Below are 13,009 nucleotides of genomic sequence, written 5' to 3' on the forward strand. Positions count from 1 at the left end.
ACTTCAACGTCTTTCTACTTTATTCTGGTGCTTTGGTGGAAAGAGTCTTCCCTTGGAAATCCATATTCAAAGGAAACTGTAAACCAAGTCCTTGTCACTTAAACAATGATATTTAATATTTAGTGGGATTGCCCAAAGGGGAATCAGCATAATAGTGGGGAGGACAGTATACTTAGGTGGCAACAACATATAAATAATTGTACTTCTCAGATGCAATCATTTCATGTCTGTGAGGAAAGCCATTAACCATCAAATTTTCTTTCTTCTTTCTGGATGCTTTGTAAAATGTGCTATTTGTTATCTCTTCCCTCCTCATCTCAAAATGGAAATGATTGCCAATAAACCTATATACCACAAAATGGGCACTACTGTTTTCTGTAATTCGTGGCTAATGATTAGCAGTTCAATTTTGAAGGAAATAGCAAAGATATCTGCTTTAGATGAGGAAATAGTTGTTGAAAATGTTGGACTTTTGAAGTTCTCTTTTGAATTAGTGAAACTCTATCAAAGGACTTCCTCAGCTGCTAGGGGGAAAATGGTATGAAATATTCAGATTTACTCGTACCTCTATCTTAACAAGTAACAGTATCCCAATGCATTTTGACATTACCTACATAAGGCATGAGAATTATAAGCCAATGAACTAGATGGCTGGTTTTCTATCAACGATTCAAGTATTTACCAACACATTATTTAAACTCTACTGTTCAACTAGCTCTGTGCTCCATGCAGTGTAAATCAGATTTGGAGAATACTGGAGAGAGGTAATACATCATCTTTATACCTGTTGACATGGTAAGATTTGATCTTTAGGTCTGCCTTAGGCTAGGATCATAAAGAAGGAAGCAAAGCCAGAATCTTTAGTTTCACTGAGTTATTTTAATTCCAGTTATAGAGATGCACTGATCCACTCTATTAGTCACATCTTTCCGTCTGCAGTGCCAGTGGACAGAAATTAAAAGAAAAAAGTGTGTTTTTTGGTCCAAATATCATTCCAATGCCTCACTTGAAAAAAAATCCTTAGAATTGAAATCAAACATAAGGTAAAAACCAGCAACTTAAACTGGATTACCATAGAAAAAGAAAAATGACAATGTGCTCTTCAGACAAAGTGCTGACCACCTACTCAACTTTGTAAGTGCACATTCTCTGTGTATTTAAAAAAAATACGTTAAGGACTCAAGTGTTCTTCACCAACAGAAGTCTTCATTGCCATCTGCCTACAGTCCCTTGCTGTTACAGAATGTACATGTGTATTGTGCCAAGCATCTGAGATTCAAGCTATAATATGTAGTTAAAGTGATATCTACAGTTATGGACCCAGTTCTCTTCAAAGTGAGTTCCAAAGCCCTATTATTCTTGACGTTAATTACAATGTCCTTTCTGTAAATTCATTGAGATTGTCAGACAAGATTTCCCCATTCTACAAATGATCTTACACCAGCATCTTCCCATTAGAGTTTTCATAGCAAGTGGGTAGAAAACAAAGCAAAATTAATTTAGACAATTAAACTTAGTTGAAACTCACCCAACACAGAAACAACTGCACTTTTTGGAAGCTATGTGTTTCTGTTGTAAAACTTCTTCCAATGCTTATACAAACAGGTTTACTGAAAAAACAAATAAACAAACAAACAACAAAACCCCTCAACACTTTAGGGTAGATTTTCATGGATTTTAGTTGATACATGAGTACTAGTTTCATTATAATTTTTCACTGCAATTTCTGCTTCCAAATCCCTTAGGCCCATTTTCAAACTCTGCTGAATTACTATGGTTGTATATTCTTTTACCAAACAACATATATATAAAGACTGCAATATCCAACAACTGATGAAGTGTTTGCAAACTTAATCTCCATTTTCTTAAAATAAGGTATTGCTATGACAACGTCCTAGTACCACACCAAAGCTCCAGCAATGCAGGCTGCAGGAAACACTATTAATCTATCTGTACATTGCTTTCCTCTATATTCTGCCATCAGATTTCCAATTTCCTACCTTACTTATTTTGAATCCTTGTGATCGCAATTCAGCCAGTGTTTTAATTTTCCCAAGTCTAGTGTATTGTAATCCTTACTTTACCTCCTCACAGAAGAAACCCCTATCATAGTCTGCCGCATGGGATTCTCAGTTGCTCCATTGAATGAACATCACTGTAAACAACCCATTTCAGCTTCTAGCAACATTAACCTCATTCATCAATTACCCCATGCAGGCTTTCCAACAGCCCTGATTACCCTTGGCTTGACTACAGATTTCTTGTATGCATTTTTTAAATATATATTCCACTTATTTAACCTGGTTTCTCATATATCATTTACTACTTTTCCTTCCTGGAGTTTCTATATTTCACTCAAGTTTTCCTGACATGTATTTTTATTAACTTTCTCCTTCAGTATCTTTCACTTCAAATAAGTCAATTCTTATTTATACTTCAAACATATTTCCTTTGTTTTTTATCAGTTAATTAAAAAAGACAAAACCTTCATCTCAGCGTGTTTTTCCCACCTCTTTCACTATTCTCTCATACAATGGATCAGAGTACAGACAGAATATGTTTACTTGAAAACCTAGTCCTTTGAAAACAGAAGCCCACAACTAAGTTGAAAGGGCTTTGGAGAAAAAAAAATCATTTGAAGATCCACCAAAGGCAACAGGTTAACATTAAAACATTTTTCTAAAACACCAAGTAACAATAGAGGACAAGAAAAAGAACATGAAGGATGTCCAGAAAGAATGTCAGAGATGTGGAAAGTAACATTCTTAGAACAAGGAACTGAGATTGCCAGCTTTAGAGAAGACATTTCTGTTAGTTGAATAGCTGTCATCAACTTAAAGGCTACTATAAAATCAAATATAAAACATAAGCACACAATATACCCTATGAAAACACAAGACAAAACACAAAGTTTCTTTTGAACTATTGAAATTTTATTCAATGTGCAACACAGACTATCTGCTAGAGGTTCAGCTTCTAGCTCCCAGCTTCAGTGCTTAGCCCCCATTCCTGTACTGGTTTCAGAGAACACAATGGCAAATTAACACATTGTTTTATTGTGCAATTGGACGGCCACCTATTGAGTATTAGAATGAAAATCCACCCACACAGATCTCATGTAGGACATCAAAGAGCCGTTAAGGAAAAACAGAAGGCTCACTTCTTATTAAAATTTCTTGAACTATGGTGAGAGAAGTTTAATGGTTCTACACTATGTTAGTAACCCCCACACACATCCTCTAGTCCCCCTTTTTAGCAGTCTTATCCACTTAATAATATTTTATTAGCCTATATAAAACATGAGATTCAGTTTCAAGTATCCACTTACTGTTATTCCTAAACCAAATATTTTATTAGTATTTTAAATTTAGATTCTTACTATTTTGCAAAGAAATCAAGTGTTTAAATTGTTTTATGCCCTTGGCAATTTCAGCACATAACTTTTGTGAGCAACGTGCTTTAGTAATTGCACTTCCTCACTTCATAATAAAGGACTACTTATATTCTGGTACTGGTAGTCAATGCACTCCAGCTATCTCAGACCACAGAGAGTAAGTCTATTATAACTGCTGATTGAGAACCTTGCTTTTTGGCTAAGCTGCTTGCATTTTTTTTCCCATGACAGTGAAAAAAACAAAAAAAAAAAAAAAGAAAAAAAAAGAAAAAAAAAACACCTACAAAAATACAGCTTTGATTTCAGTTGCCAGTATGATATTTGCGCCCAGGGGGTCCAACTTATCTGCACAGACCTGTCTGTCTCCACTAGACTTGTTTGTTCTCTGTGTCCTGTGACAACAGAGGAGAAAAAAATATCATGTTGTACTAAAATTTTAGCCAGTACCTGCTGGGCTGGAAATCTCAATGGTATAGTGCAGGTTTGAAAACAATGTCTGAAACTACACTGCTTCTTTGATATGTTAAGTTCCTATCCAGTATGTTAAAGCATCATCAGCCTATTTTAATGTCAGTTTTATTTTAAGCAAAGTTTTAGAGAGATGGTGAAGTGCATTGAGACTCAAATGAACAGACAGGCAGAATGAATAGAGGTCCTTAGACAGGCAAGATGAATACATAGTTGTAAAAATTGGCAAGACATTAAGTTACAACAAACTAGGATAATTCTGTATGCATTTAACTCATTTCTGATGAGAGTAGACTTGGAAAATAAATACACCATTTACTTACCTACACAACAGTGCTTAGTAAAGACAAGATGCATATAGCTGTCTTAGCAGAGATGCTTACAACTCTACTGCATTAATATGCCTCTACAGTTATTTACTAAATGTGGTTATAGAATGTATCTTCCCGTAACATTTTCACTTTCTTATTTAATAAAAAAAAAAAAGAAGAAGAAAAGGAGAAAGGGGTGGTTACAGATCAAGAAAAAGAATTAGGTTTTCTATGGTATTCAGTCTAAAGAAGAGGGAAGAGGTAGATTCTTGTTCTCTTCTGGAACAATTTATATTATAGGACAAAAGATTAATACAAACATCAAGATGTCTCATGGAAATGGGTCAATACTGTTCACAAGAACTGCAAAGTCAGTAAAAAGGGAGGACAGAGAGTGTAAAAGGACATCAAAGTAGGAGTCCAATTCTAGTTAAATAATAATTTTCTTACCTGGACAAGATCAGAAGGATCACCTCACTTTATGATATCTTACTGCACTTGTTGGAGGGAAGAGTTTCATATGTTCCTATACCTTCTTCAGTTATGATCACCTAAAAAACAGAAACCATCTTCCCAAAAGCTATAAGTCAATTTCAATTAAGAAAATATCTTAAGAACAAGCAGCAAGTAATTCCAGGTTTCTCCCTAAAATTTCATCTTTCTAGCTGTTAACTCTTGTTTGGTTCACAGAAGCAATTAGGACTGACATGGTTGCACAAACATACATTAGTATAACATTTTAAATGGAGTAAAACAGCTCACGATACTTCTGGCACATCAGAGCTCTGACACAGAATTAGTATATTGATACTAGTCATTCTTACTTCTCAGACTTCAGTTCAAGCCATGAAATTCAGAGTGACTTTTTAAAACAAAAATAGTAATAAATGAAGCACAATTGTTCAGCGATGTCTGTAGCACTCTTTGGATTTCACACATCCAGAGCAAATTGTTCAACTGGTAACAGCCTTTCTTGGATGACAGTATAAGATCTCTTAAAAGAGCTAAGCTAGAATCATGGGCCTTGAATAAGACATTAGTAGCAGTGACTTCAGTAGAACTACACGTAGCCTAAAATTTTACATATGCCAACTACTTCATGCACTGGAGACTATATAATGTGCCATTTTACAAATCATCCTTTCAAAATACTAAACATTCCCATACTTAGACTTTATCTTGCTGCTTCCACTAAACAGTCTAACTTCATTGGTCAAAATTTTCAGCCCAATGCACTCCTTGCTTAAACAGCACTCCCAACAAGGCCAATAGTAGTGCTTTATGGGACAGAGACTTCATAAAATATAAGCACAGCTTGTGCAATAGTTAAAACTGTATCAATGGTGTAGTTAAAACTGTATCAGTAGTGTTTTGCCATGTATACTTAGTTGCTTTCATCTATTATTAGCACATCCCTGATACCCAACTGAATTTATGCCATATATTCAAGTAGGGTTTGCTATGGATGAATATGCTCCTGAATATGCAATATGCGCTCTTTTACTGCTAGGTTCTTTATTAAACTACCTGAATATTAGTGGCCCAAAATTGATATGATTAAGGTTTAATGAACTAATGATTAGCACTAATGAACACAACTGAACACGTATTTTATTAAATGATTTGTCTCTTTTGAAATGAAAGTAATGTTAGGACGTTAATAAAAATTATTTGGGTCATTTCTGAGCAACTGTTGCACTCCTTGGAGTAAAAGAAGAGAAATCAGTCAGTGTGGCATCTGATTAGGGTTTTGTCAGGTCTAACAAATCAGTAGTCAGTGTTCACAGCCTGTATTTTCTAACTTAGTAAAGTTAGAAGAAACAAAATAAATAAATTTCTATGAGTTCCATTTGTCAAGAGAGATACGTTCTTATGAGCTGCCAGGATCTAAAATCACACAGCATACAAGAAAGGGGAGGATTTTGTCCGCTAGTTCTAAGTGATACAATAGAAGTGTTTGGGAGAAAGAGAGCATGCACACACACACAAACACAAACAAAAAATCCCAAACCACAAAGTAAAAAAACATAAAAAAATACCACCATCACTCACAACAATCAAAGATGATTGGAAAGATATCATTTTGTATTATTACATATTTTCTACATCATCTTCTGATTGAAAGTATTTCAGAAGCCACAGGTACCTACAGCTATCCATCTACCACAATACACTGCACCAGTTTACATGCGGTCTGAAAGTTAAAAATGGGAAGGTAACATGGAGTTAAATTGTCTTACAGAACAAAGTCATAAAACATCCATAAATACTCTTGGATCTATGATGACAAGTGATGAGAACACTTCTGGCTTCTATTGTAGAACCCTGTGTCCCACAGTATCCAAAATGACATGTTGGCTTATTAAGATATTATTCCAATTAACAAGCAAGATTGCTATAAAATAGTTGCCCATTTCCTATGTTCACTCAGTTGTCCCCAGAAGGATTTCTTTCCAATTATTCAATTGGATATGAAAGATGAAGAAGTGACAAGAACACAGTCCAGGGCAGTGGTCTTCAGAGACTGTATTATCTGCTAGCAGGTAACACAAATAGACAGTGCAGCTCCATGCACTGAAAAATCTTTCTATTGTCATAAACACTAATGTTTGCCATTCCAGCAGCACAGCAACTCTGAAATAAAATCTATACATTTCAACACCAGTCTCCTAGTTCTAGTATGTGTTATATTTAAAACTCTGATAATGCTGTGGAACCTGAAGGAAATCAGTCACATATCACACAGTTCCTGGTATAGTAAACAAAAAATGAACAGGCATCTGCTGACTTAAAGGAGTTTTCTGTAGTGCAGGCATATCATAATTTTGAAATTATTTATCCCTTTGTTAAATCAAATCCAACTACTGTCAAAAGAAAATCCAAGAACATAGCTAGGGATTAGGTGACCCTGCTTCTGCAGAGGGGTTGGACTAGATAATCTCAAAAGGTCCCTTCCAACCCCTACCATTCTATGAAACTCTCTGTATGTAAACAGCCAGACCCATCATCACTCACATATTATCTGGAATTCTTACTGTAGAAAAGCAATAGTGCAAATACTAAAGAGATCTTTACAAGACTATTTTCATGTAACTAAGTGTAATGGGGTAAATTCTGCTTCAAATTGTTTAAAGAGAAGCTGCTGGCAGAATTTATCACCAATAATACCAGCTTAGCAAAATAGCTGTTTTTCTCTATCATGTAACTAATTAAATGAATCCACAAAGTCACAAAGCTGATTTCTTCTTAGAAACTTTGAAAGGTTTAACACATACACAAAGTGGAGGAGTGAGTAATTGCAATAGGCCTAACCCAAAGTCTTGGGTAGTCATAGCAAGCCTCCCTAAAGATTTTAGTCTTTGGACTATTTTTACTGATGAAGGAAGAATATTAATGGTCACCTTTCCTACCAGATGGATAAACACATAGAGAGAAGATTATACCTTTTGCCACTGATTGCTTACGGGGCACAAGAGGTGCAGGGAGGTTGTGTTGAGAGCTTCCCTTTGGACAAAACTGAGGAAGACGACCCAAGACCTCTGCACGAGAGCCACTGAAGTGCTGAGACAGTTACACCAGGATCTGGAAAGGCCTCATAACTGCTGGAAATGGGCTTTTACTGCCAATTTTGAAAGTTTAAGTAGGTTTTTAGCACGCACCAGTGATGAAAGTAGAACTTCAGAGGACACAATTTCCTTACTGAAACTCCTGTGATGTCCTGAATGTCACTTCTTCGTTAACAGCTTCCCTGTTTGAAAGAACAAACTCACTTAAGTTGAGAGTTTTTCAATATTAGCATCCACAATTTATGTTTGCTATCTTCTCACCTGCTTAGGTAGATGATTTACCTAGCTATTTAAAGAAAAAATATTCACTTTCCATTGCGGATTAAGCCATCAAAACTTGAATAAGTACTAAACCAAATTCAAATTTCAGTTATAGAAGCCAGATTCAATTAAAAAGAAAATTAATACATGCTTTCAACTTGCATAAATATAATCCAGGGTACAATATTGGAATGTGGGAGAGTTTTAATCATTAATAAGGGTCTTCAACAAAACTACCATTGCTAAATAATCACCTGGAATACTTAAATTAACAAGTGAGCTGCTGAGAAATTTAACCTAAGAAAATTAACCAAGATATCACATGAATGTATGTGATACAAGCATTAGTTACAGGAATTTGGTCCATAGTATATACATACTGCAGATAAAAAGTAACAGTGTTCCCGAGAAACACACATTATAAAATACTAGCATAAGGACAGGCATTTAGTATGTGATAAAGCAGACTTTCTAAGGCATAAAACAATCATTAGGTGTCCGGGATAGTCTGTGATAAATTTATTCTATAATATACATGTTTTAAATCTGGTACTATGTTCTACCAGTGCTTTTGATGGGCTTTGGCTTTCATCTACAGTTAAAATTATTTCTAAGACTGTGATCATATATAAGGTAAAAATAAATATAACCCCAAACTAAGAAAAATCTGTTAACAACACACCAAGACCCTTTACTCATCCTTATCCCTGATAAAACCATATTGAAAGACAAAATTGTCACTTTTAGGGCTTCTGACATGAAAGGGAGTGGCAGGATGTATGTGTATAAAACCACTGCTTTTATTAGCAAGTGGCTCAATCTTATTCCTTTTTAATAAAATCATGGAACTGACTTGCAATAAACTTTAGGAGATGTATATTATTCGACAAGAACAGTGAATCTATACTTCTCTGCAATGAAGAATTTTAAATGATTGTTTAGAAAAGACTCCCTTGGACTTGTAAGAAGTATTAAGCATCAGTAAATCTATATCTATTTAATTACAAGTAAATTAGGGGTTGTTTCAAACATTAAGAATCTGCTTCATTTTTAGGAAGGGCTTCTCAGGGGTTAGAAAACAGCAAAGACAAAATCAAAGGCTTAAGAATAAAGATTTTTTTTTTTAAATTACATCTTCATTTCTGATGATAAAATCTCCAAATTCTGGATTATCTCAGCATCATATGAAGAGATAAAACATTGAAATTATGTACCCAAACCCATACATTATTCATGAAATGTAAAATGTGGATCCTTAACTAGTTACTGCCCCTCAGAATGTAATTAAGCCAAATGGTTCTTCTTTCAAGGCATGTCAAAATAATAAACGAGACTGTTAGATAAAGAATTGAATTAAAGCTCCTACAATTTTACCTTTATACGCCAAGAATTCCCATTATGAGGAAAGAGGAGGAAAAAGAAAGAAAATAAATCTTTTTAGTTGTTTATACAACTGTGTCCTAGGAAAGACACAACTAAATTTAACAACACAAGTATGTTCTTTTTTATCCAAGCATCTCTCCTATTTAAACTTCCTTACCTATGTCAGCAGATTGATGGATGGATACCATTCAAGACACCCGTGTTTGGTCTGAGTGGCAGCCTGAAAGTCTCAGGGGACTTTTCTGAGCTTGTACCACAGGCAACGGGTCAAAATATTTACTTCAGACAACAACCATGAAACTTCATTTGCTGTTGTTATTTTCTTTCTAATTAAAGACTCATTTCAAAGCAGAGTGGAAATAATGTGTCTGCTGTGGTTAATATTTAATCAGTAGCCTAGCATGCCAACCATGTATCCCTTGTAATAGCCCAGGGTCAGTGCCCTGGATCCCACTGGGATGCCATATGGCTGTGTCCAGAAGACTGAAAGCCACAAATGACCCATCATGGGTTGAGTGATAGTATGAATCAATAAGGATACTAATTATTGGGTTTGAAGAGCTGACTCATCTGCTGTGGGAGTGAACATTATCTTAACAACCTTGAGCGGTTCACATCATAATGTAAGATGTGCTATTCTAAAAAAAAAATAAAATAAAGCAAGCCAGATTCAAATTAACCAAGTTTTTTTCCATCCATTTACTGTTAAATAATTTAAATGTGGTTCTTCTGTATGTAACAAAAGCATGATGCTTGTATTGGTTCTCCAGTCCAAGAATAATACAATAAATAAATTCTGGTTTGGATCTCTTTAGAATCCAGACCCCCAAATACCCATATGTGAAGTGCATCCTTTCTTAATGCAATTACAAGGGCATTATTTCAAATCTATTTATGCAAATGGATCATTTCACTCAGATTTCTCAAAGACTTGAGCAAGATTTTGAAATACAGACATTGGGAAAGTACTTAGGCATACCTTCAACCTTCAGTGAGAATAAACATGTCTATAATAAAGCACCTCCTGAACTACTCTCAAGCCTGGATTTGCTGTTCATACGCTCAGCAAACCTAGAAGTGTTTCCATAAGCTGTACTCTAAAGAGCGTAGCATCCCACTTTGCTGTGCTCTTCCAGCAGCTCAGTACATTTTCCTGGTATGTTAGAACTCCTGATAAAACAAAACCTCATTACTGTTTCTGATTCATTACTGATATCTCAGAAAGCAATTTGCTCGGAAAAAAAAGACTGCACTCAAGAGTGCAGGATCACACCTTTTGTAGCAAGATGTTAGGCAGATAGCTAGGATACCATCAAATATAGCAAGTATCTTTTTAGAAGAAGCAGCTGTAAATAAAATCAATTTAAGTAAGTCATAGTTGTGAATAACTGCTCATCTTCTATGCTTAGTTTTAAGCTAACACTTAATTCTTTAGCCAACGAGAAAATAGGAACAGTAGCTGCTGGTCCTGCAGTGAATGTGTATATCACAAGTTTGAGGTTTAAAGACCATATACAAAAATCAGACTCAAAGATCATCTCACAGGAAGGTCCTTCCTTTGCAGAGACAGAATTTTCTCTCTTTTTTTTTTCCTCACTAGCAGTAGGGCAGTTTGTTTATTGCACAAAGATGACTCAACTCAGCATGCAATCTCTTACAGAAAAAGAGTTAGTATAGGTTTAAATTTTTTCTCTCTCTGTTGCAGAACAGACGGTTATTAAGCCCGTGTTGTACGTTCTTTCTAAAATACAGATCAAGTGTTCACTCGGTGATCGCCAGCGTAATATGCCATCCACCAGAAATCTGGTGGTGACAGTATCTCCACAGGCACATCCTGTTGAATTGCGGAGGTGCCTCTGGAGATATATGCCAGCTTACTCGTGACTTTGTGCTGAGCAAAACACATTATCCTCTGCTGAGTCCTTGGGTGGGTGCTGCGGGCCGGAGGGACCCTTACGCCGCAGCGTGAGTGCCGAGGGAGCCGCGCCGGAGGCCTGGGACGGCCCAGTGCGGGTCTCGAGCCCCCTCTAGCGGCCGCCCAATTCCTCACGCAGCTCCCAGCTGCCGCCGCCGCTCCCCGTAGCTCCCGCCCCGACCCTCAGCCACGGGCTCACAGCCCTAACTCCGAAACCGCGCGTTCCTAGGGGGGAGACACCCAAGAGGGATTATTCTATTACGATCTGGCCCGTGCTATGCCAACATCCTCCCCTGAGCGTAGCTGGAAAAAGCACATGCGGGGTCTTGAGATGACGCTTAATCTAAGCAATCTACTTTCTGAAAAACACTTTGCCAGCCCTGGATGAACTATATTATGAAATTAGAAAGCAATTGGTATAACAATCAAAAAGCGAGGAAGTATTCCAAGGCCTGTACATTTTCATGAGTCATAGAATCACAGAATGGTAGGGGTTGGAAGGGACCTCTAAAGATCATCTAGTTCAACTCCCCTGCTAAAGCAGGTTCACCTCAATCAGGTCACACGGGAATGTGTCCAGGTGGGTTTTGAAAACCTCCAGAGAAGGAGACTCCACACCCTCCTTGGGCAGCCTGTGCCAGAGCTATCTCACCTGAACAGGAAAGAAGCTTTTCCTTATGGTAAGTGGAATTTTTTGTGTTCCAGCTTTTGTCTACTACTCCTAGTCCTGTTGCTGGAAACTAGAGCAGAAAGTGTCACCTCATCCTCTTGACATCCACTCTTTAGGTACTTACAAGTGTTGATACCTCTCAGTCTTCTCTTATCTAGGCTAAACAACCCAGCTATATTTCAGCCGTCCAATGCTGCTGCGACAAACTCCTCCAGGAGATTTATCAAAAGTGGGAAGAATTCTGCATAGGCCAGTTTTTTTGTTTCGTTTTGTTTTTACCTAGTAAAAAAGATACTCCCTTCACTTTTCTTTCAGCCACTTTTCTTTCTTTTTGCCCAGTGACTGGACAAGGCGTAACACGCACAAGCTCAAACACAGGAATTTCCTCCTGAATATGAGGAGAAACTTCTTTCATGTTCAGGTGAGGGAGCCCTGGCACAGGCTGCCCAGGGAGGGTGTGGAGTCTCCTTCTCTGGAGGTTTTCAAAATCTGCCTGGACATGTTCCCATGTGACCTGATTGAGGTGAACCTGCTTTAGCAGGGGGGTTGGACTAGATGATCTCTAGAGGTCCTTTCCAACCCCTACCATTTTGTGATGGCAAAAAAATACAATTAATGGTGCATTGAGAAGAACTTAATTAGCAGAACACTAGAGACTTCAATTCTGAAGCTGGATGCAGGCCAAACTATTAGTCTCTGTGAAAAACAGCACCAAGTTCATTGAGATTGCACATTGGAGTAAGCAGCATGGACTAATCTTGTGACTTTCATCATTGTGAGTCTTGAAGCAAAATGGGATTCCTACTCAGTCCAGCTCTGAGAGTTGGGAAATTGTATTAGAAATTCTGACTTCTGCTCCTGGCCTGGCAAACCACCTAGAAAACCTTGGAAAAAAACTCCTAAAAGCTAAAGAAATGGAAACAAACAAAAAGCAGCAGCATCGTTCTTAGGAAAAGAAACAGAAATTGACATTTAGTTTTGCTTTGTGTCATTTTTGTTGCTGATAATTTAGAAAGTGGTAGCTGATGATCAGAATCAGCC

Source organism: Colius striatus, chromosome 1 (genome assembly GCF_028858725.1).
Source record: "Colius striatus isolate bColStr4 chromosome 1, bColStr4.1.hap1, whole genome shotgun sequence".
Classification (NCBI taxonomy): domain Eukaryota; kingdom Metazoa; phylum Chordata; class Aves; order Coliiformes; family Coliidae; genus Colius; species Colius striatus.